This window comes from Phalangium opilio, unplaced genomic scaffold (genome assembly GCF_054372755.1).
Source record: "Phalangium opilio isolate 3A_F unplaced genomic scaffold, DU_Popi_V2 ptg000003l_1, whole genome shotgun sequence".
Lineage (NCBI taxonomy): Eukaryota > Metazoa > Arthropoda > Arachnida > Opiliones > Phalangiidae > Phalangium > Phalangium opilio.
Genome location: NW_028324145.1, coordinates 2478553 through 2504558, shown reverse-complemented (window position 1 = coordinate 2504558; position 26006 = coordinate 2478553). Strand labels below are relative to the sequence as shown.

Here is a 26006-nt window from a genome sequence, read left to right as displayed (position 1 = left end):
ATTAAAACAGTTAATTAGAAATCGTAGCAGGAGAGAACAAAAATATTTGGTTCTCCACATGCCCCCTCACGACGTTAAACGTCGCAACGACGTTAGAAGTTCGTTAGCCAATCAGGGAAGTAATTTTCATCAGTATGACGACCAGAATCCTAGTAAGACTCAAGGAGGGTTTGACGTAATAATAAAAAACATTAGAAATCCTAGTCGTTGTGTTAAAAATTGGGCCGTGAATTATTTTAATGATAGAAAAGCAACATAGAGTGACTTACTTCGCAAGGTAATATTATTAGATTCTGTTTGGAGATTCCCATCGAAGGGAGCGAAGGAAGTTTGCCTGGCCAGAAAAAAAATAAATAACTTAAAAACTTTTTAGGAAAGATTCCGCCCACCTCGACCCCTTTGACCATCTTGTACTTACTAAGAAAGTCGGTACTATTTTTCTATTTAATCGTAGCTTGAGGGCAAAAGAGCTAGTGAAGACTTTGAATTCTTGTCTTCACCTGTTTCTCTCTCTTTCTCTTTCTAAATAGAGAGAGAGAGCCCTTGTCTTTTGTCCTAATGGATCTGGTCTCTTTCCAAACCCAGCAAAAGATACTCATCCCCTTGAAATGCTTCTCAGAGAGCCGTCGCCAATTTCCTTCTTCTTTTTCTTGACCCGAGGAGCCGGACAGTTTAAAGGGCATACTCGATCTAGAACCATACAACCTTAGAAATTATTAATAGAGTTTGGCCAGAGTAAATACAGGGTTCGAATCGAGTTTCAATTTTAATTTCACTTTAGCGAATGTCCGATCACACGGATTTTTCTAGGCCTTTTTTCCAAAGGCTTCATAAATACCAGTAAATTCTGATCGAAATGAAAGAAACCCGCAAAAAAAAGCCGGAATGTTTCTGGTTAAAAGTAAAACCGCGCTTCTGCCCATCGTAGAACACAAATTGATAACAGCAATCCGCGATCGATAACGCCTCCGTCAAGTAAATTAATATTGCACACTTAACCTCAGTTGGACGTTGGCTAGTTGCGGCTGTTTTATCCGTGGATATAATTTCTATCTGCTTGGCTATTTACTTTGACCCCAATTTGGTCAGTCTGGAACAAATTGAGGTTAGACATTTTTTAATGCCCTGCTTCGACAAATAACAGGGGTTTGCCTTTAATAAAGACATATTATCGTAAGTTCGTAAGATATGTTCCATAAGTTTGTCACTGGTTAGTAAGAGCTTCTCATGAAGTGACGTAGGTCATAGATTCTTGTAAACCGACGCCTGGTGAGGCGCTGTCAACGGCTTAGTACAGACTAAATAGGAAGATGGACTGCAAAACCGAGTGTACTCAATTCTCGCGTCGTTCTCGAACTAGCTCTCAGTACATCTCTAGCATTACGAAGTGTAGGTAGTGTCATAATTATGGAACATTACTTATAGCCTTATGATATTAACAGGAAAAATGGTGGTAGAACCGAAGTACTGTGGGTTCGATCTATGGGCGATTTTGAGATGAAAATGTTTTATGATATTTGACCCTAAGGGACACATTTTACAAGTTGTGGATGGATTGTTTTACGAATGACCCCTTAAGCATTGTCTTTCAGTTTCTTGCTTAAATTTAAGGGGTCATACGTAAAATACTCCAATCGTAACTTGTAAACGGTGGGTTATTCTCGACAGGAAATCGCCGTCAGAACCCACTATACTCATGTCCTACTCCGGAACACCCTGTATAGTCTACTAGTAGAAACTTTCTCATGACGCCACACCCTCCTACCGCTTAATACCTCGGTTTTTGCGACCATATTGGAAGTAGTCAGCTCAGGAAATAGAATCTAGACTACCAATTTTGACGTCACGTCCCCACAGCTGCTCCCCTCTATAAGAATTCTCAAAGCATTTATTCAAAAATCCTATAGTTAAAATTGACCTTGAAATGAATTAATATTTCCCAAAATTATTTAAAAAAATTTTCATTATCTATAGAATTAAATTTCAATCCTGTTGGTGTGAACAAGACCGATATGGTATTCTAGTCAAAAAATGGTAATCGTAGCTACTGTCACTTAGGTTCAAGCGAAGGATTTAAAATATCTCGGCTTTTCCCGCGAGTACTGCCATAATAAATCCCAATAATTGGGCCGGCAAATCTGACATTTAACAAGGTTTCGCTCAATTAACTAATCACTAATCTCAATGTCAGATAAATCGCATTTATTTTAATTAAGACATCGTTAGTTTTAATATTAAGTGAATTTATTCAATCGCTTCTTGAATCGCGCATGACCTAACCGCTCTTAATATTTTCGTGAGAATATTACGTATTCTTGTGTTTATTTTTGATGACAAGTTAGGGCAATATTATTTTCTTTGTTATTAAGTGCCGGGGTTTCCCGAAAAGCACTCTGGGAAGAATAGAACCATTTTTCATTGCTAGACATTATTTGGGGTTCCAAACCGGGCTATTTTTTAACGGGAACCAACCTACCATGCTCTAAGAGCTTAAATCTTTCTTCAGACGTTGCACTAAAAGTAGCCTTCATCGCGGCGAGGGGCCAGTCACTACTGAAATTCTTGTACATTGGACTTCCGTTTTTTCTGTGTGATACCGCACTGATATCAAGCATAACTTTCACCCTCATATCTATTCCATTGAAGCCATATCTAGCCATACTGGATGTTCCGTTTTAAAAATATAAGATGGCCAAATAACAGACTCCGTCAGACTCTGTTTTACCCATGCCTTATGAAAGGGTCTATTTGGAGGAGGTTATTCAAAACTAAACTGTTAGTGGTTTAGAATAGGGCGTTCTTTACAGACTTAATGACTATAGGGATTTGCGGGCCCCAGCCTTGAGGAACTAAGCTAAACATTTCTGGGGTTACTGATATCAGCCATCTTGTTTCGTGAAATTCGGTAACGAATTGTGCTAGGTTAGTGATCGTACGGGGCGAGATTTTTGTCGGGTCGGGTTCCGGGTCGGGTTGAGAAAAAAACCCGGAAAATCGGGTCGGGTCGGGTCGGGGTTTTCCTTTTTAATAATATAAATGTAATTAACATATTCTAAAAAATTATACATAGTAGCTATGTACTATGTAATGTAAGGAATTTATTTTCTGTAATTTAGTTCCAAGTTATCACTGCTTTAGTGAATCCAATAGTAGGCTAATCTGCCATGTCATTGCTTTAGTGTATCCAATAGTAGGCGATTCTGCCATATCATTGCTATCTGATATAACGTCGTGGAAGGGATTGGGGTAACTAATTGTCCCAGAACAGGCGCGTCTTCCATCTATAAAGTTTCCAAATTGTCCTTAATTGTCCTATGTCTTTGGCAGTGGCTGAAAGGGGTTTCTGGTACTCGTGAAACTCTTCTACCACTTTTTCAATTTCGAAATCAATTGCTCGCAACTTAACACACAATTAATACATTGGCGTTTGACGGACGACCATGAAATTGCCGAAATATATCAGTTTTCTACTGGCTTTCGAAGCCTCGAGACAGAAAAAAATTAAATATTCAAGCTCGCCCTAATCAGATTCGAGTTCCTATCTACTGCATCACAATGCGCGACCGTCAATAATAACATATCCTCTACTACGGGCCCACCCCGATTTTTTTTAAACCCGACTTCTAAATTGACTGGCCGGGTCGGGTCGGGTCGGGTTGGAAAAAACCGGGGATCCCCGACGTCCCGGGTCGGGTTCGGGTTCCCCGTACGATCACTATGCTAGGTTCCCTTAAGTTTCCTCAAATTTCACGGGATTCCCTTAAATTCCCTCAAATTTCACGGGATTCCCTTAAATTCCCTCAAATTTCACGGGATTCCCTTAAATTCCCTCAAATTTCACGGGATTCCCTTAAATTCCCTCAAATTTCACGAGATTCCCTTGAATTTCCTCCAAAGATTTCACAAGTTTTACCCATTATTCTCCACCAGCAGATTTTAAAACACGTAATTTGGACATATTTTCCCCAAGTTTCACTATTGATAAACTTAACGCCCACGAAATTTCAATAGTGAATTATCCCTCGAGCAATTCTTTTAATCCAAAAGAACCATTTTTCGTTGGGACGGCGAAAACCTGTTATATGTCTTTAATTTTGGCGACGTGGAATAACAACGCTGGTTAGAAACTTCAGGGAGCTCCAGATTCGAGAAAAGAAAGCAAGATAAAAAAAAATATTTCAAAATGAAAAAACTAGGCCAAACCCTTTTTACAAGGCCGTTATTATTTTATTTTTTTTATTTATTTAAATTTACTTCTTATGTCGGGCGATCATTATTTAAGCTTACACCCTACCTTATATAGTTTAAGGGCGGCCAAATATGATCTCAGATGAGAACACTTTCCAGGAGATCAGGTTTTTGAAGATTATTTCGAAGGTGCCAACCCAATCTCTTAACCTTTATAAATAAGAAATATTTGTACTTTTAAAGATTTAAAGTTTTAAACTATTGTGCCAATTAATAGAATTTTAACGAGTTGCTGCCGCTTAAGTCTAGACGATTTTTGACAAGACATTTTTTTGCGAGGGGGTCGTCACTCGCAATTACGGGGATGGTTCTGTATACCAATTATATATTAAAACACTTGTGAAGGACTCGGATTAATATAGACGCTTATCAAATGTTAAGGCTGGTGTTTGACCACTTTGTTTACTTAAAGGGACTGTAAAGCTGTCGGTGGGCCGTTGAATTTTATTTTTATGAAAAAGTCACCTGACAACCCCCCCCCCCCCCCAATTATTGATGTCAGATCTTTCTTGCGATCGGTTTTGAGCCGCTCCGCTTCGGCATTTCCCCAGTATTCACCATCGGGAGTCCGAGATCCCCGCTGCGTTTGCTAGATGGAAAGACATTCGCTTTGCTTACCCTCTGGGAGACTGTGCCGTCAATAACGACTATTTAAAAAAAAATCCAACTGTCCGCCGACATTTTACAGACCCTTTAAAGGCCGACTTCCAGCGAAAATGGTTGTAGCGAACTGAAAACCGCTCGACAAACAAATAACAATGGAGCGACCATCCCAATTTTCGAATCCCCACTGGGGTAAAAGTTGGAAAGGTTCTAACTGAAAGCCGGCCAATGTGGTTCTAGCAAACTGAAGATACACAATAGAGAATTTCCTTCAGGGGAAAGCGAAATTTCGGGACTTAAAAAAATGATTTCAATTGTTCATCTTCTGTTCACTAGAAACACATTGCACGGCTTCCAGTTAGCTAAAACCTGGGAATAACTAGTTATTCCCAGCTAAAACCCTTCCAACTTTTGCCCCAGCGGAGATTGGAAAATCCGCACGGTCGCTCCATTGTTAGTCTCTGAGCTCGGTTTTCAGTTCGCTAGAACCGTTTTTGCTGGAAATCGGCCTTTACATGCGGTATCTGGACAACAAAGACGTTAGATATGACTTCAAACAAAAGGACTCTGGTAGACTGGAAAATTTGAAGCCCTATATATGTACTGGACTTTCCAAACTTCCATCTTAACTCAATTTAGTTTAACTCTTGAAGTTTTACAAATAGACGAATTTTCCCAGAATTACTAACTAGTTTCTAGTAAGCATAAGTTCATAAGATATGTTCCATAAGTTTGTCACTAGTTAAAAAATTGGAGCTTGTCATGAAGTTACATAGGTAAACCGCCATTGATTCACGTAAAGCGGCGCCTGGTGAGGCGCTGTCAAAGGCCTAATTAGTACAGACTAAACAGGAAGATGGACTGCAAAACCGAGTGTAGTAAATTCTCGCTTGTTCTCGAACTAGCTCTCAGTAAGTCTCTTGCATTACGAAGTATAGGAAGTGTCATACTTATATAAAATATCTTATAAACTTATGATATAAGTGATATATCAGGATTTAGTTTGACATTATACTTAAAATATATGATGATTCAGAAAGAGTTAATTTTTTTATAAACTGGTGTACTTACATTAACGAGGTTACTTATTTTAATAGAAAGTTTTGGTTTAATATGTCTGGTAATGTAGTCGGATTTAGTTTTTTTCCCTACTCAAAATATCCGCCTTAAACTGAATTAGATTTCACTTTCTACGAAGGTATGCAATTTCGCTATGGCATGTTTTTATTTAAGCCCACCTTTATGAGGTAAAATGCTGCCCACCATTACGCTATATAAAATACCCGATTTCTCTCGTCTAGCTTGATTTTTGAAGCCCACGATTAAGTGGGTAATCAAATATTCTTTTCGTGAGCTGGGTCAACACTTTCCCTTTGAAGTTTTTACCTTATTAGAAACTGTAACGACGAAACTGTAAACATTAAACCAGAAGTGAGATGAGACTAGAAGTGAAGGGCTCTAGCATTGATAGTAGATCCTGGCACTAGTGAACAAATTTGAGGATGTTATGCCGCTTCCCACGCGCTAAAACTTGAAAGAAAAAATTGGTCGAGTTCCAAAAACATTTCCTACCCCCTTCCCCTCAACCTAAAGCCGAGGAACACGGACGCGGGTGCTTGAATCTAGTTCGGCCGTCTACTGCCACGAGCGTGTCACGTTTTGGAGGGAAAATTCAGAAACCGCTACCAGAGGGCCAACCGTTCGTGTGTTATCAAGAATATTCACTTTCGCCGAGTGAAGAATTTGGTTAGCTCAGTACTTCTGGTCTCATCTCACTTCTGATTAAACTTTACCTGCTTCTCATTTTAAAAATTGGTGCAAAATGAAATTCCTAATTCCATCATTTTAGAAATACGTTAAAAAGCCCTCCCAATTTAATATTTAAGTTTGTTCCGCACGCATGCCTATACCATGCATCCGATTGCGATGAAACGTCAATGATCTGTTGTTGCTACGCCAGTGATAATTTCAGATGTGGTTGGTTAAGTTACTCAAAGATGTGTCCCCGAACCCCTAACTATTAAGCTTGGAAAGATCGTCCTATTTAAGGCATTTTAGTTTTATGGTTGATGCCTAAAAATACATCGTTTTATTGAGTTTAGAAGTTGTAAAAATTTATGACAAGTTGGGAAACCAAAATAAACCTCTCCGAGTGGAGACGCAATTAAGAGGTTTTTCTTAAATAATTAAATAAATATAATTGATATTAATTATTTTATTCGTCATTAATTTACCTTTATTCTAGTTAAATCGTTTTAGGAAACTTTAACCTAAAATAATTTTAAACATAGCTATTGTTTACGTTTGAATTCAAGCGTATGCCTCTTTAACAATTTTTGATAAGAAAACCCGCAATTGCGTGAGCCTTTGGTGGAAGCTCTGCCATTGGAGGCTAGACATTTCTCGTAACACTAGCCGATCGCCGCGTACTTCTTAATACTAACGATGGGAGTAGAAGCCTAAAATTGCTTTCTGCGAACACGTTTGCTCCAATTTGCCAACTGCGAACGCGGTGACAGACACACACATACACGTCCAGTGTATAACCTCTCCGTGACGTCATCGTCACTCGGAGAGGTAAAAAAAACCCCAGATAGGGGTGGGTCAAAAGACTATATAGTGTTTAGTGTCAACATGGACCGAAAACTCTTTACGCTTTCGACTCCCTTAAAAAAAGGACCAGTAGTCATTTCTTAAGGAAATAACGGAAGTGACATACACGACCTTATCTTTCATTGAGAAATTGGTGAAAATTCAAAATTGCACCATTTTAGAATTATTTAAAAAAACGACCTCGCACTTTAATGAAGAAAAATTAACATACTTTAAAATCTAATATTATTTCTAAACTAAAATATTTATATTACTGACCATCTGCGGCTCAGTTTGACCATCTCTTTAACAAAACAATGACGTAGATGGGACATCACTAATGTATTATTAAAGAATTAGTCCTTTGAGTCTTCTTCTAGTATGTAGCATTAGAAATTCAGTTTATACTTTCTTAAACTCTACGGGTTCAAAAGTTGCTTTCCACTAAGGAAACATCTCCACCCAATCTTTAGTCTGCATCAGAGAGTTAGGCCTGAAGCAAGAGCATTTTCAGTTTTTACATCTTAGTATAATGGGACTTGGCTCACCAGGGAATGCTCACTCTGTCTGCCAACTTGACACAAGTTTTCAAAACTTACACATACATAAAAATGACGCCTTTTAAATTCCTCTACAACAATACAAAAGTATATTATTTCTAAAGTAAGTTCTTGTAACTTTGGATTCAGGACTCTATTTCAACTTCATTTATATTGCTCCAGGGCCGGCGAGAGAGGGGGGGCAATTCGGTCAGTTTTCCTGGGGCCCGTACCTTCTAGGGGGCCCGGGTCACCTGTAGGGCTGCTTGATGGGGCCCCGCGATTTTGTCATTTTCCCGAGGCCCGCAACTCTCTTGACGGCTCTGAATTGCTCTAGTTGTGACGTCCAACATTTGCTCCATATTCCGACTCCCACACGAAGTCCAAACTGAGTTTTTTCAAACTTCATTTACTGCAGTTCTATAATTTTGAATACATAGTTTGCAGACTTGGGAGGATTCATACCATTTACACAAGGAGGCCTGGCTTTAGACTCACCCAGTGAGTCAGGCCACCTTGTGTAACACCTGAAACCTGGCCTCCCTGCGTAAAAGGTATGAATCCTCCTAGTCTGCATAGCAAGAAAGGACCAAGCGTTGCCGGTCGGTCCCTCAGGACATTTATCTTATTTTCAGCCGAAATCTCAAAATATGGCGGCATGTTTAGCCCTAAAGACCCTGTCTAAAGGATATAGCAAAATCGTATATTTAGTGCCATCAAGAAGTGATATCTAGTTTATTAGGGAGAAGGTATAAATTCGCCACATTTACAGCTTCATCTCCAGTCCAAACGTAGGTCCGGAGTTAATCCCCGCCTCTAAATTACAACAAGCATCTCATTGGTTCTTGAAAATTCACGTCAGCGCGACGCGAATGACAAAAATTACGTATTTTCCGACTGAGGAGAGGCGAAATAACCCGGCCCCCTTTTACGTCCCCACTTGTATTTTGAAAGGGGGACTGGCACTCTGGCGCGCGAATACTTAGGCATCTTATACCTTCTCCCTAATAAACTAGATATCACTTCTTGGTAATATACTCGGGTAAAAGATACGTACGCTATTTCGTTCTTTTCTGGTCGGCATTTTTCAAGTTCTCCAAAACTTGGAAACTGATAAGTAATTTACCATGAAAATTTACCAGTAAATTACCATTGTATAATTACAATATAATATAAATCGGTAGGATATAATAGGCGTAATTAATTACCGAATACCGTTTCGCAGAGTACTTATGTATAATGTCTATAAGTTGGTCTACATTATGACCCAACTCCATTTCAGTACTGGTAATCTAAAAATTAATATATTTAAAACCTTGATACCAATAATCTCTAGAATCTTTCTTTAGCCACGTTCTTATGAATATTTGATTTAAGAGAAAACTTTGGGTTAATTAATTTTTGTTTGAAACGCGAGCGTTTGCGGCGGAAATAACGATTTGGGAAACGGGATGTGAAAAACTGTTTACCCCGAAATTTCTATATCTTTTTAAAACACCGAAGAAACAAAATAATATAAGACCTAGGAACGCTTTTTTGTTTAGGCCACCATTTCTTTATTTGTGTAGATAAATGGCCTATTCGAGTATTCGTATAGAAGCGGCCGTTGGATTCGCTTGGCTCTAAAAAACATCTCTAAAACAAAAGGGTATAAAAACGCATCAGGGCCAACGGGGTTATCGAAATAAAAAATACATATATACAAGTTGGGAAAACCAAAATATTACCTCTCCGAGTCAAGACGACTACTTACAAACTTATTTACCCAGATATGGAAATGTTTCTTAAGTTAAAATTTATGAAATATTAAAGCAGTATACAAAGCATAGCAAATTTACTGTAAATCAGACGACATTTTACATCCAATAATGATATACTTGTACACATTAAAATCATCCGATGGGGGAAAAACGGGTCATCGGCGTTTTATAAATGACGCTAGCCTAATAAAGCGTGCAAGGTACCAAGGCTTAACAAAAATTGTAGGATAACATATTTATAGAGATAGATAACAACTTTTATAATTAAAATTAGAAACTAATATATCTCTTAAAATTCTCGCGTGATCAACTGGTTTCACGCCAATTAAATAGCTATAGTCCCATAGAGCTATTTGTATTAATTCCTCCATAGTTTTTTCGCCAAGCTGAGAACTACGCGTTTTACGTCACGTTACCCAAAAAGCCGACTATTTTCTTTGAAGACCGCGCTAGCTCAGCGCTAAGCACCGTAACGTCAAAATTCAAAAACAAAATCCCTGGGCCGCGTTCAGCAACGCTGGGCTCTGCTGAACGCGGCCCAGATTTCCACCATGATAATAAAATTTAAGCCTAATTATTTAAAAGTGTATTTAACTTTCGGCTCACTCTGAACCGTTAATGTCTCTGCATTACAGAAACGAAAACCAAACGTTGACTTTTTGGTTCACTAGGCCTATTGACAAATAAGAGGTCATTTGACCAATATAGTAGCATTGTGCTTGTATTCACTGTGATTTTAGAAAGGATTATGCTATAAACAGATGTAGTATAGCTTAAGTAATATATAAACATCCATTTTAAATAATAATATTAAAACAAATCTTTGGAATATCAAAATGAAATAGAGCTTTAAAGCTACAAAAGTACTAAATGCATCATAATTACGAAAAATATTTCCACATATTCACTTTATATTAAGGATAAAGGGAATATTATGGTTTCTTTACACATCAAAACAAAACGAACTTCTAACGCAGCGCACTACTGTAACAACGGACGGACACATACAGACAAAAACATAGACTGCTTTTAACTCTTTCCGTATTAATTTTGAATTGAGAAACAAGATTATCTTAAATATTAAAATAAATATAATTAATATTTAATATTTTCTTCGTTAGTTATTCGCCTTATTGAACGTTACATCGTTTTGAAAAAGAACAATTAAACATTCTTGAGAGACTTGACTAATATTGGCGTTTGAAATGAAGCATACGCCGGTTGCTTCGCCTTCATCAAATAGGTAGTATATAAGGGTGTCGAATCGCAGCTATGGATAAGAACAGCGCAATTGCGTGAACCTTTGGTGGAAGCCCCACCATTGGGAGGCCGGACGTTTCTCGTAACCCTGGCCGATCGCCGCGTATGTCTTAACGTTAAGGAGTAGAAGCCAGGTGTACAGACTGGTGTCCATGTGGGATGGACAAAAACAAAGACCAGAAGATGGTGGTGTTAGAAGCCAGGTGTACAGACTGGTGTCCATGTGGGATGGACAAAAACAAAGACCAGAAGATGGTGGTGTTAGAAGCCAGGTGTACAGACTGGTGTCCATGTGGGATGGACAAAAACAAAGACCAGAAGATGGTGGTGTTAGATGCCAGGTGTACAAACTGGTGTCCATGTGGGATGGACAAAAACAAAGACCGGAAAATGATGGTGATAGAAGCCAGTAAGTGCAGACTGGTGTCTATGTGGAATGAACAAAGACCACAAAATGGTGGTGTTTGAAGCCAATAACTACAGATTGGTATTCATGTAGAATAGACAATTGACTAGTCAGATGAAGTAATAGTGGCCAGTTGATTTGTGGATAGATTCAAGTTTTGAAATTTCCGGGAACTGTGAATACCGTCCGGAAATAGCGAACACATTTGCTTCAATTCGGAAACTGCGAACACGGTCCCCTGGGGTGTAAGTCAATAACAACAGACAGACAGACAGACAGACACACACACAGACACGTCGAAATTAGAACCTCTCCGTGACATACGTCACTCGGAGAGGTAAAAACCTTTGTTTCCAAAGAAATGAATAGTTTGTATTAAAAAGTAAGTTGCAACAAAGAGAATATACCAAGTGGAGTAGAAGGTTTAGGGATTCTAATCTTGTTTTGGAGTCACGTGATTGATTTGTGTTCCACCATTGCTTTAGTAGCGTCTGCTAAATCGAGCCTCTTACCTCTGCGGGATTGGTTGAACCAATCAAGTGCGGGTTCTGGCTAGCAGACGCCTCTAAAAATGGCGAGGCAGTAGTCAGCGTTTCTAAGACCGATTAAATGGTAATTTCTTTTAAATAAGAGACTCGGCTATGAAATGATTTCAGTCTTTAAGCAGACGACACATTCGAACCAATGATTAAGAAAACCCTTGAGAAAATCACCAGCAGAAACCGAATTTAGTTACACCTAAGCCTTGGCAAAGGCTTAGTTTCCTGCTTCTCTAGAATCTAGATATATTCTTTTTGGTTGCACTAGCAATAAAAAAACAAGTTGGGAAACCAAAATAAACCTCTCCGAGCCGAGACGAATTTACTTTCCAAACACCGGTCCGCCAGCCAATGAGACAAACCGGAAATACATAGTTCTAACCGACGAGATATTGCAATGATCATTTGTAAAGTTTAAAGCGTTTAATAATTTCCTGCGTATCCTCAATGATTCTAATGAGGACCTAATATCTATCACTTAAATGTGTATTTAGCTTTCGGCTCACTCTGAACCGTTAGGACCTCCTATAAGAGGACATGAAACAAGGTCAATTCTGGTTAAAATCTAGGTAATCTTATCTCATTGACCCAGTCGTTTCAACACGTATGGAGAGATGAAGTATTAACATCCTAATTATTTAATGAAGCTAAAAGTTACGTTTACACTATATATAAATGTAGTAAAGATGAATCAAAAAAGTAAACACCAAATTTTAAATGTTAGGAAACTAGCAAGTACAGACTAGTGTCCATGTGGAGTGGACGAAAACCAAAGCTGGTGGTGTTGGAACTCAAGTAGAATAGCCAGAGGAGACAAACCCAAATTTCCGTGAACTGTCAATGCAGTCCGGAAATTGGGAACACGTTTTTCCGATACGCAAACTGCGAACGCGGTCACGTGGGGCGTGACAGACAGACACACAGACACGGCCGGTGTAATACCTCTCCGTGACATACGTCACTCGGAGAGGTAAAAACGCAACTTTGTTTGTCTGTACTCTTTGTCTGTAAAAGGGCGCGCGAAGGAATATTTTCTGTTATAGTCCGTCCAAACTAAATCGAACATCGGATAAAATTCGGTTAGCCTTTCTTTTCATTATAATAATTATTATTGGAGTAGATGGGGTTCGAGACGGGCAACGGCGACCTTAATTGAAAGCCGATATCAGAATTTGGTCATCTCGGTGAGGATTTGCAGGAATATTACATTTAATTCACGGAATGTTTTGCCATTAGCTTTTATACATTTGAACTTCAACGAGTAAGTTAAATTTTGTCTTTATTTACTCTCTTTGTAATCAACATCATGCAGATATTTCATAAGGGTGGACAATAAAATCTATTTAGGGTTTATTATATGTGTAATAAGAAAAAGAAACACGACTATAGAAGTAGCGACCCATTTTGTTGCCTTGTCTCAATCTGAGATTATCGTATATAAACTGCCAGTCTTTATAGGCGTTGGTCTTTTTTATATATACACTAGTTTTCTTTTAATCTATAGTCTATTTTAATCTATTTTGTTATATTTTTGCAATCTAGATGATTCAATCTATTACAGTGTTTAGTGTCTACATAGGAAACTCTTCCTGGTTTCCAATTCCTCAAAACACCTGGTCAACGTCGGGTATAGCTTAAAGCTAGATTCCCACTCGACGGAAAACACGACGGAAACCCGGCAGAAAGGGGTTCGACCGAAACATCTTTACGCCGAGCCCGACAGAATTTCCGTTCAGTCGGGCGTAAGTTGTGTTCTATTTTTTCGGTCGTGTTCGGCGTTACGCCGCTGTCTTGACCAATGAAATTATCCCACTGACAACGTCATAAATTTCAATAGCGCACGCACACGCGAGATCGATTGATAGCCGCCAAGGCTTATCGGAAACATACCACCAAGAAAGAAAAATTAAACTTACGAAAGTAAAAAGAGATAAGATGTTAATAAGGAAGACTTTACTGAGGAGGTTAGAAAATATCCCTTATTTTACGATCTAAGCGACAAGGGGACAAAGATGCCAATTCAGAGTGTGAAATAGATGTTGTGGAAACAACTCAAATCTGTCACGTGACCCAAAAATATCTACCGCCAAACTGAAAATTCAGTCGTAGTGTGAACGGTCTACCGCCGGACGCCGGCGTATGTTAAAATTTCTACCGTTGGCTGTGTGATTTCCGCCGGGTTTTATCGGTCGAGTGGGAATCGAGCTTAATGCAAAAACTGAGGGGACGGACGTTTTGGAAAAAGTTTACGGGATTTCAAAATCCAATTTGATTTCTTCATATTTCGTTGGATTTCCGGTGATTTCGACGGATTTTGCGATTTTTCCCGTGATTTCGACGGATTTTGCGATATTTCCCTTGATTTCTTTAGATTTTGACTTATTTCCCGGGATGTTGAGATTTTTCTCGTGATTTCATCGAATTTTGTACTTTTTTTTGTATTTTAGATTTCGTGAATTTTGTAACGGATTTCTTAATTTCTTTACTGATTTTTTGATTTCTTTGTTGATTTTTTATTTTTTTTTACTGATTTTGTGATTTTGTTACTGATTTCGGATTTTTTATGGGATTTCGAAATCAGCAAAAAGACGTTTGATTTCTTTCCGGATTTCTGATTTTGTCATGGATTTCGCGAATAGCGTACGGCATTTCGTGAATGACCGACCCCTCGGCAAAAACCCTTTGATAAGTAAAAAATTGTGAAAACCTTCCGAATTCTTCGTATAATGACATGCAAAATATTTCAACTTCCTTACTTTTGACCATCCACAAAATAGTGTCGTAATAAATGGATCGCTTCATGGGCGAGGAAAGGAATGGGTTACCAATAGCTTCCGGTTGCGACCGTTCCGTGTGGGTGCAATATTGCTAGGGATTTAACTCGGACCAGAAGGTGAAAAAAATTTTTGGGAAATAATTTGTCGCCGAAACCATTTAAGTTTTGACAGAATCTCGGCCGCGGTCTGCTTCTGACGTTTAAATAATTGGCAAAATTCTGAACTTTATAACCTGAAGAAGCGATATATTCTAACGGATAAAATATCTCTCATATTGTTCAAGAACAGCTTGCAACGTAGCGAATACTGTAGCGAAATAATATACAATATTTAACCAAGTTAGGACGAAAATAGTTTTTGCAAACTTTTTGAGAACAGGATATTCATCTTTCATTTTATTTTATCCCGAGAGTCTATTTTTTTTGTTGCTGCAGAACTCAGAATGCGAATTTAGATATAGTTTCATCATTAGTAATGTTATGTCTGTAAGTATGACAATTTATTGCTGAAACTTCTTACGATGCTGTCATTCGAAAAACCGTTTATTTAAATAATAATAATTAACTTATGCCGTCGAAGTACCCTCGTACTATGGTTTTATACAGGATGTTTCTGGTACTTTCGTGATTAACTAATCGGTGTGTTTTTAGGGTATAACTGAGTGGAAAGTGTCAAAGAACATGGGTTCTACAACATTTAGTTCCGGATGTATGGGCTGTCAAACATTAACCACTTAAACAAGAAACTATAGTCATTCATGTGGATTAATAATAGCTTTTTTTTACCAGAGTACGCGCACTTCTACCCATTTAATAGTACACAACTGTTATAAAGGTTCAATAACGCTCTAAGATTGAAGACTATTCAAGACTGACATACCATTGCTAGTAGTGATATCGGTTAACTGGTGTTACTTATGTGACGATTGTTTTAGGGGCCAATGTTTGGGACCCCATATCTCCGCAACTCTATGTTGTAGACCCCATGTTCTGTGACATTTTACACTCATTTTGACCCACACACCCTTTAATTTGTAGCAGACTTATCAGAAAGACCCTGTATAGTTTTGAAACCGTATACTAGATGGGAGTCCACTGTCCAACTGTCCTTGCTTTATCAATTTTTGGCCTAAAATAAATTTTCATACTTATTGTGACAATATTTCTTTTTCCCAAGGAGTCGGGAAAAAGCGGTATTATTGAGTTTCTAACTTTTGCTATCCGTTATATAAGGGATGGAAATTTTAGTTAGCTTCCACGCGCTAGCTCCTTGAATATGTAAAAATTTATAAATGGACGTCGAGTGAATGCAAATTTTCCATTTTTTTTTTCATTCTAAATTCTATATATATTTCTTCCAAGTCTGTCTTAAACAAAACCATCTTTTACCGTGAAAAACCCAACCAGCCTTTCTTCACTTTCCACTCTTCGTGGTTTCAAGAATGTATCTATTACAGCTCCCCTTACTTAAAGATTTTTTAGCTCCTCTCGTTATGTTCCAAAAAATTCGAAGTTAAACATTTTCGCTGATTACGTTTGTTGCGTATCTCCACCGCCATACTTTTTAGCATTGATCATTGTCATTGCATATCGAATGATTATACTCAAAGGATTTCCCTGGATTGTCTTTTATAAATCTTGATTCTTGAGTTCTGACACTCCAATGTGACTGTGACTGTCAATATTTAAATTGGAGTGAACGTTATCTTTTAGGAAGTTTTTCTAATTTGAAACCTGATCACTGATTGCAGTAAACCCAAAAGGACGCCAATTTGCTTAGCCCTGTTTGTTGTAACAATAAATATAACCAGAAGTATATAATACTTCTCTTCGAGAGAAGTGTACCACAAAGCCGGGTAATAGTAAAAGCATGATTCCTTCCCAACATCATTTTACATTTGGAGCAAGGTTACTAAACCCAATCATGTACGCGATACATTGTTCCCTCATCATTACTCAATTAGTACTTAACTATTTGCAAAGGCGCTCTTGTGCATTTTTGTCCCACGTCAAGTCGATTTTTGTTTGTTGATCGCTGAGGATTTAGTACCAAACAGTTATAGAATTCACCCCGCGGTGCGATGCCCATCTAAAGTTTGATGAACAGGAGAGTAAATAAAATAGGTGAGCCTGGGAAGAAACATGTTACATAACTAAAGTATTGAGAAGAAACAGAGTGTCATCCTTCTTCTATTATCCCCTTCTTAATTGGAAAGAAAAGAATTGGAGTTTGACATATTCAATGACTTTCCATGTACTACCTCTTATAAAAACAGAGTTTTGACATCGCAAAAATCGTTTGGCAGTTTTGAATCTTTGAGAATTGGGTCTTGTGTCTCTGAAATCTTGTTTCGTTTTCTCCTCCCTTTTTGCATCTTTTATCATATTGTTTCTTTGTATCTTCGAAAATACATCTGATAAAGAAATTTCGCCCAAGTTCTACCAGAATACTATATCCCAAAGATAGGGGTTTTTGCTGTGCGGTACATAATATTTACGTATAGTTTTTTGTTTTTGTCCCCTGTGCTCTGCACTACCGTTAAAACAAATAATCCCAAAGCTAGTCAGGTACTATATTGTAAGATCAAGCACTACAGGCAAACCTTATTAAATACTGTTGTATCTTTTCTCTTGCTGTATACTGTTTGGCTTAGCTATCCGAGGGCTTCTAATTTATCTCCATGCAGAGTTTCATCTTCGCAAATTTACATCGTTTCTTGTCCCGGAACCTTGATAGACTTTTATCCATCATAAGTTCATAAGATATGTTCCATAAGTTTGTCACTGGTTACTGAGAGCTTGTCATGAAGTGACGTAGGTCATAGATTCTCGTGAGGCGCTGTCAAAGGCTTAGTACAGACTAAATGAGAGGATGTACTGCAAAACCGCGTTTTGAAAAGGGTCTGTATCCCATTTCTAATCCAGCCTGTTCCTTCCATCCTATACGTTCTTATGATATGTGTTTTAGATAGAAAGAAAGTACTGTCTATCTAGGGGAAAAAATGAAAGCTAGCCTAGATCATGTATGGGTAGTAAGTAATACAATAAAAAGCTATTTTTTTTAGAATTCTTAAAGCTGAATATTTAATATAAAACCTACACTCAAACCCAGCATGTCCCTACGAATAAGTGCAATGAATTTATTCAGATTTTACTTGAATATTTAAGTAGCGAGCATAACATAAGTTTATGTGATATGTTTCATAAGTATTACACTTCGTATACCTCGTATAATGCTAGAGACTTGTTCGAGCTATAGTTCAAAAACGAAAAGCGAGAATTGCAGACTACACACGGTTTTAAAGTCCATCTTCTTAATTGGTCTGTACTAAACCTTTGACAGCACCTCATCAGAATCTATGACGTTTCACCAACGTCACTTCATGCCAAGCTCTCAGTAACCAGTGAACATATCTTATTAACCTAGGCTCATACTGGGTGTTTCTGATAAGGCTGCAAAAAATTATGGGGCGTGTTCTTAGGGTCAACCTGGTATTAAAGTGTCCAACAAAATTGAGTCTACAACATTTAGTTTGACGAAGAAGTGATATCAAGTTTATAAGGAAGAAGTTAAAAGATGCCTAAGTAGTCGCGCTCCATAGTCCCAATCCCCCTTTCAAAATACAAGGGGGGACGTAAAAGGAGGTCGGGTTATTTCGCCTCTCCTCAGTCGGAAAATACGTAATTTTCGTCATTCGCGTCGTGCTGACGTGAGTTTTCAAGAACCAATGAGATGCTGGTTGTAATTTAGAGACGAGGATTAACTCCGGACCTACGTTTGGACTGGAGATAAAGCTGGAAATGTGGCTAATTTATACCTTCTCCTAATTAACAAGATATCACTTCTTGGTTTGACCCACAGAATATAGCCTTTCATTTATGGCAGACGTATATCAAAAACACCCTGTATAAGACATCGGTTACATACGGTAATTCAGTCAAATACTCGTTAGATGATTGACGAAATTCAAGTTAGTCCTTCGAAAAGAAATTTAAGCCGATTTTGCCAAATCATGGAAAGAAATATGTATTTCTATTTGATTTTGTTCTGTGATCGAGAGAAAAACTTGGGAGTCTCTTATTTTGTCGTTTCTATATCTTATATATATTCTATATTGGTAACCTATAAATTTTAAAGCGTTTTTATGTCGATATCACCATCACAAACAGGATATAGGGAAAGTGATATCTATTATTTGACATGGTATATCTATGTGATATTGGGCGAGTCCGTTCCCAAAATGACCCGGATATTTTAATAATTTCAATTTAATTTAATTTACCCACGAAACCTGATCATGCACTATAGCCGAGTTTTGGCCGGTTGTTTTATTAGACGGTAGTAACCTCAAATAGTTCTTCAATATTATGTTAATTTTGACGACGTTTCACATCATTTTCATACTCAAATATGTATTGTAATTCAAAGTGGTTTGTTCTTTATGCACAGTCACCGAATTTGACCAAACCACATCGTTGATATTCGTAACACCATAAGTTTATAAGATATGTTCCATAAGTTCGAGACTTACTGAGAGCTAGTTCGAGAACGACAAACGACAGTTTGACTCTATTTAGTTTTGCACTTTGCAGTCCATCTTCCTATTTAGTTTGTACTAAGGCTTTGACAGCGCTTCACCAGGCGTTGCTTTACGAGAATTTATGACGTTTCACACGCGTCACTTCATGACAAGCTCTCAGTAACTGGTGACCAACTTATGGAACATAAGTAATGAACACCTCTGAATATTTTAGGAGTGCATGGTTTGGTTCAGTTCTTCTGGGTTAAGAATGTCCTATTCTAGACCCGTAACATTGAGCTTTATGTTTAACCCCTAATTAAACATCGTTTTACCGAAATCGAAATTTGTAAAAAACGATAGTTACTAACCAAAAAATAATTTGGATAACGGGTGAACCAAAGGGCTATTTAGCGTGTTAGTGTCTCAGGAAACTGTCCTTATTTTCCAATCTCTTCAAGAATGGCAACGTCGGGCCGGGAAGCTTAGCTAGTTCCTAAAATATAAGTAAGCATTACTCCGCCTTTCGGTAAGTAAATAGTTGTCGAACAAGTTGCGAAACCAAAATAAATCTCTCCTATATAGTCGAGACGCAATTAAGAAGTTTTTCTTAAATAATTAAATAAATATAATTGATATTAATCGTCATTAATTTACCTTAATTATAGTTAAATCGTTTTAAGAAACTTTATTCCTAAAATCATTTTAAACATAGCTATTGTTGACGTTTGAATTCAAGCTTATGCCGCTTTAACGATTTTTGGAAATTTAGGGTATCAGGTGACTGATTCACAATTAATAATAGGAAAACCCGCAATTGCGTGAACCTTTGGTGGTAGCCCTGCCATTGCTCCGATATGCCAACTGCGAATGTGGTGACAGACACACACAGACGCGTCCAATGTAATACCTCTCCGTGACGTCATCGTCACTCTGAGAGGTAAAAATAAATAAGTACAACGATAATGCGCGTAAAACGGAATTTATAGTGTTTATGCTTCCGTCATGATGTACCATTACAAATATAACTCTTTGAGTGCGTGTCTAGTCTATCATAGCTGTAACGTTGATTTCTTTTTCTCTGTTATCGAATTCGCATCGGTCGAATTTAAAAGAACGATCAAGGGGTCGTCGACAACGTCTTTTCTTCTGTCTATATAGTTTATCAATTGTTTTTATATACCGGAATCTCGCTTTGAAGATTCCTTCCGGAAATGGTCTTGATAGTACGAATCCCCCGGTAAGCTTCCCAGTATCCCGACTAGCAATCTGTCTTCATGGACCAGTGGCTCCCTATATACTTACTATATTATTAAATGGAGGCTTCTGCTATTGCTATAGCTATTGAGTTAGCTGGCTCTGTGATCCCGGAATCTTTGTTACAGATGCCATATAAGGCGTTGAAACCATTCTTCAGCTAACGGGTTTTCAAATAGGTCTATATATATATAGACTTAAATTGTTGATAAAAAAAATCTATTGTTTTCTTATCGCCTCGAATTCATTAAAGGGATATTGGCACCTCGAACGAAAATGGCGTAATGTATGATATTGTGGTTTCGAAGAAATATTTCAATCCTAAAAAATCTTTTAGAAAACCGCATATCATTTAGAGCGTGTACCACGGTTTCTATCAAAATTTCATGCATATTTAGAGTCATCGTGAAATTTATTTTTCGGGAAAAATTTCAGTGCTTTGGCAAATTTAGTTTGCGGGAATCAGTAGATATTGACGCTAAAAAAAAGAGGAAATTTGGAGAAAAAGTCGGGGATAAGTCAGGGATTTAAAATATTTTCCTAAAACGTCAGGGATATGTCAGGGATTTCGTTTGGTATATCAAACCATGCTTCGAGCAATGCTAAATATGAGCCAGGTGTGATGAAGTGGGCTCTGGTAAACACCTTAAAATGGTCAGGGATAACCTGGGAAAGTCAGAGATTTTCAATGTAAAAATTTCGTACGAACACCGCGGAGGTTCAAAATGGTTAAAACTGTAGCCTCTAAGCTTGCTGGGAAAAGACACCAAGCATTCGATTTGTTCTATAGAATTGTATTAAGCTGACGACATAATGAAGGTGAGCCAATAGGAAAATTTAACTATTCTAGAACTAAAGTTGCTAGCGCCACAGTGAGAGGGTCATCATCATCTTTGGAGAAACAACGCTTGTACGTATTGATCCAACAACAAAAATAAAGGCTTCATAGTGTTCCTTTAAAGGTCAGGTCGTCTCTTGTAGACGAGGGAAGGAACTTTTCAGTCTTCTTGTGTTTCGCTTTGAAACGAAGAATTTTCGTTCTCTTTTATTTGTACCCTGTTCTACAACGTCAACAGACTTTTATCAGGAAAACAGTTTAAATTCACTCCGCACCCATGTTAAATGCTAATAGACGATTGTGTTTCTCGTTTCCCATAACCCTAAGCGCCTCTCGCTCCTTCCCTCCCCCACCCCCAACCAACAACCAAGTCTTATTTGCAAGTTTGTCTTTCGAATTCGCCATTAACTCTCGGCCGCGTTTGTTTAAGTAAATTGGCTCTATTTTTATTTTTGTTTTTATTATTATTAAACTTATGAATTTCTCTTTCTGCGCGCGGTTTGTATTTGTTTCTTTGTCCAATAGAAACCGCTGAATTAGGATGAGCCCCGGCTTCTATTGTCTCTCCTCAGACGTTTAAGTTTCAACTGTATTCGGTTTAGCTGCGTGGTCAAAATATTTTTCTCGCCCGTGAATTGCTGAAATGGTAATTTTCACTTTCATATTTTCAATTCGTTTTAGTTTTCATCAGAAGTAAATTAGTTCCTGAAGTTTAAAAAATTTGACCATCGCCTTAGCTTTGATTCTACATTGATGTCGTCACACTAATTATTTCTTTAGGTGTATTTTATTTACTGCTCTGCGGTCTTCTCGAAGCGCTCTGAAACAGAATGTGTATACCATTTGTCAACTTATAGACCAGCTCGAGCTCGGATTTCCCTTAAATTCTATTTACCAAAGGATTTACTCGCAACAGATCGGTTTATAAATGGAGATCAGTACGGGTCTGGATAGACGTATTAGCGGGTTCAAAAAATACCGTTTTTAAAGCAGCTCCAGAAATGATGCGTGTTTTATTTCCAGAGCAATCTGTAATTAAAGATCGTGCAGGCCCGTAATAGAGCAATTCGCGAGCGATCTCAGAGTGGGCGAATTTAATTCGCCATTAATTTAATTAAATTTACTCCTTGAGAAATGATTCAGCCATAGTTAACCCGAGAATAAATAAAACCATAAGTGTCTAGCAGGCGAGCTTCAATATTTCTAATTTATTTACGTTTTCCATATGGGACTTTAAGATGTACCTTGACTATGTCGTTGTAATGGACTCTATCTCTCTATCTTTGGAAGTATTAATTTTTAAAGGTATTAAAATTATACGAGGTTATATTCCAGAGGGTTCAAATTTGAATTTAAATGTGGCGTTATGAGGTATTATTGTTTGGGTAAAATACATTACTGGTATTTCTCGAATTTTTAACACCTCTGAGATTCGTGGTGAATTATTTGTTCAAGGGACTCATCACTCTGCCTAAGACTAATTCAATTGAGTGTACATTGAATCAGAGAAAGCAGTGTAATTTAATCAGAAATTATCTATTCTCTGTTGAAGATAAATTTGAAAATTTGAGAAAGTTGCTTGTTTGTTCTTTATGCACGGTAACAATAGCATACCAATTTTACCAAACTTCATAGTTGATAATTGATATCAATAATAGCGGAATATTTTAGAAGTGTTTTAGTTGAGTTCCTCTATGTTGTGTTAGTGATTAAGATTGTTAAGAATATCCTATTATACGGTGTGTTTCTGATAAGTCTGCTATAAATTAAAGGACGTGTTCTTAGAGGTGAAATTAAGTGGAATGTGTCAAAGAACAAGGGATCTACAACATTTAGTTACAGAGATATGGGCGAGGGGTCGGACGTTTTGGAAAAAGTGTACGGGATTTAGAAATCCTATTTGATTTCTTCGGATTTCATTTCATTTCGTCGGATTTTGTTTGATTTAAAAATTCGATAAAATCCAAGGAATTTTGTTGGATTTTGAGATTTTACCCGTGATGTCTTCGGTTTTTGAGATTTTTCCCGTGTTTTCGTCGAATTTTGTGATTTTTTTTATTTTCTTTTTCGGGGATTTCGCGATTCCTTTACTGATTTTGTGATTCCACATCTGATTTTGTAATTTGATTTATTGATTTTGTGATTTGTAATTTTTTCATCGATTTTGTGATTTCATAACTGATTTTGTGATTTTTTTTAATGATTTTGTGATTTTTTTAATGATTTTGTGATTTTTTTTAATGATTTTGTGATTTCGTTTCTCATTAAAGTAATTAAAAGCTAATTTCTCCATATTTCTGGCAGTTTCCTTGCTTTAGGGGACAGTGATTCACACCTCCCTAATTAAATGTTGTAAACCCCATGTTCTTTGACATTTCTACTCAGTTTGACCCATCAACTTATCAGAAACACCCTGTATATCCGTAACATTTTATCTTTATTATTAAGCATCATTTCATTAAATATCAAAATTGTAAAATATAAGTTCCTAAATAATCAACAATATCTATCATGCATGCAGATATTAGTGTCTAACCTAGATCGTCCTGGATAGAGAGAGATTAGTGGCACCCCATGTTATCTTTAATACTGTAAAATGAGTTTACCTGCCTTTACGCGAATTTTAGAACGAGCTATTAATAGAATTTTCTAATAAATATTATACCGATTTTTAAACCAAAAAATGAAATTTCGTATTCAACTTAAAAAAAATATATAAAAAACCACAAAACCAAAGTTATTTTTAATTCGTATTTAATTATATTAAAAAAGGACATATAGGGGAGCGCTCGATAAATCCAATAATGTCTTTTTGGGGTTTTTTTTTAAGATTTTGTAAAAAAAAGATGAAAAAGAAGTTTTTCTTTTCCCGAGATAACACGATAAAATAATTCGATTTATCTCTGAAGAGAGAGAAAAAGAAGAAAAAAATCTCTCCATCTTTGATTTTACGAGATGGGATGGAGGGATAGAAAGTTACCTATAATCATTTCCCAGTTCTCGTTGGCGCGTTGAACCCACCAAGGATGTTTTAGTCTCTAAGTAGATTTTTTTACGAATTTTCTCATAAAAACGTTTTAAGAAATAATCTTATACTATTATTACTTTGTGGTTTTATATAAAACCAGGATAATTTTATTTGGGTGTATGACTATATTCAGTTTTCACGAGCGTTTTGTTAAATGTGTGTAGTTATTTCAGGAAAATAATTGGTTGGTATTGATTATATCAGTGACATACAGAAAGGTTTAGAAGTAATTTGTGGAGTTTCACAAGGTTGACTTCACGAACAATTTAGCCATTAGGCCTGTAAAGAACTTCATATCTGAGACAGTGGTTTGTCTGTTCTTTAAGAAAAATTGCAAAGTCACAATCGTTACCTACTTTGACCAAACTGCATGCTTGATATCAGTGACACTATAGGAAAGACTTTGAAGTTGGCTTCGCGAACCTCCAGCTATTAAGCCTGCAATAATATTCATTTTTTAGACCCGTAGCATTTTAGCTTTATTAAGCACCGTTTTACCGTAATTTCATAAGATATGTTCCATAAGGTTGTCACTGCTTACTGGTAGCTTGTCATGAAGTGACGTAGGTGAAACGTCATAGATACTTATTAAGCGACGCCTGGTGAGTGGTGAGGCGCTGTCAAAGCCTTAGTACAGACTAAATAGGAAGATGGACTCCAAAACCGCGTGTAGTCAATTCTCTCGTCGTTCTCGAACTAGCTCTAGTTTTACGAAGATAGGTAGTGTCATACTTATGGAACATATTTTGTCAACTTATGTTCTACTTATTAAATTGAAATTTCTAAAAAAAATTGTTTCTTAAAAAAAAACAACGTGGGCCCGAAGTGTCTATATAGACAACAACGGGTAGTTTAGCTAGTTGTCCTACTATACAGTATTATACGCTACTATCAGGTAAATAACGCCCACTATTTGAGTTCTATAACTTGATACCTTCCGGTAAAAGTTTAATTCCCTTAAGTTCTATTTATTTTATATTTATTTCCCATAATTTTTTATCTATATTTTTACGTTGTCATCTCTTTGGACTTATGATTCCCACGAGGTTAAAATCGTAACAAAATTTTAAGAAGATAATTGAATTCCTCTCTTTGACCTTTAGGAGTTCGAATTAAAGGTCATACGTAGCTGGATGTTCTCTACCTCTATTTCTCTCATGAGATTCGTCGTCTTGTTCCCAGTACAGCGGCCGGCTTTTACATTTTTAAGCTTTTATCAAGTTGAAAAATAACTGGTTTATATATAGGAATCCCATATCTTGAAAGATATCGTACGAACTACGCCACGAAATGTTTATGTAACTGGTTTTTTTCTTTACAACTTCCTAATTCATTAAATTGATTTGATTTAGAGGGTAATGTCTTTAATTTATTTATTTTACTCACTTAAAAATACATTTATTTGGATTTACACGTTATCCAGTTGTTTATTATTAATTTAGATTTCTTATATACGAGATAAAACGAAAGAGATTATTACGAGGGGTCGGTCATTCACGAAATCCCCTACGCTACCCCCGAAATCCGAAATCAATAACAAAATCAGAAATCCGGAAAGAAATCAAACGTAGTTTTGCTGATTTCGAAATCCGTTAAAAAAATCCAAAATCAGTAACGAAATTACAAAATCAGTTAAAAAA

At 37.1% G+C, this 26006-nt stretch overlaps 1 protein-coding gene and 1 long non-coding RNA gene across 2 annotated transcripts in view; both read left to right on the top strand.

The window, feature by feature from the left end:
* Positions 1-26006, top strand: part of LOC149717093 (P-selectin-like) — a 197057-nt gene that overhangs the window by 2277 nt on the left and 168774 nt on the right. The gene's annotated exons all lie outside the window — the stretch shown is intronic.
* LOC149717097 (uncharacterized) lies at positions 21698-25173 on the top strand. Its single transcript, XR_016365791.1, has 3 exons — positions 21698-21767; positions 21864-21984; positions 22119-25173. It is a non-coding gene; the product is annotated as an uncharacterized LOC149717097 (long non-coding RNA).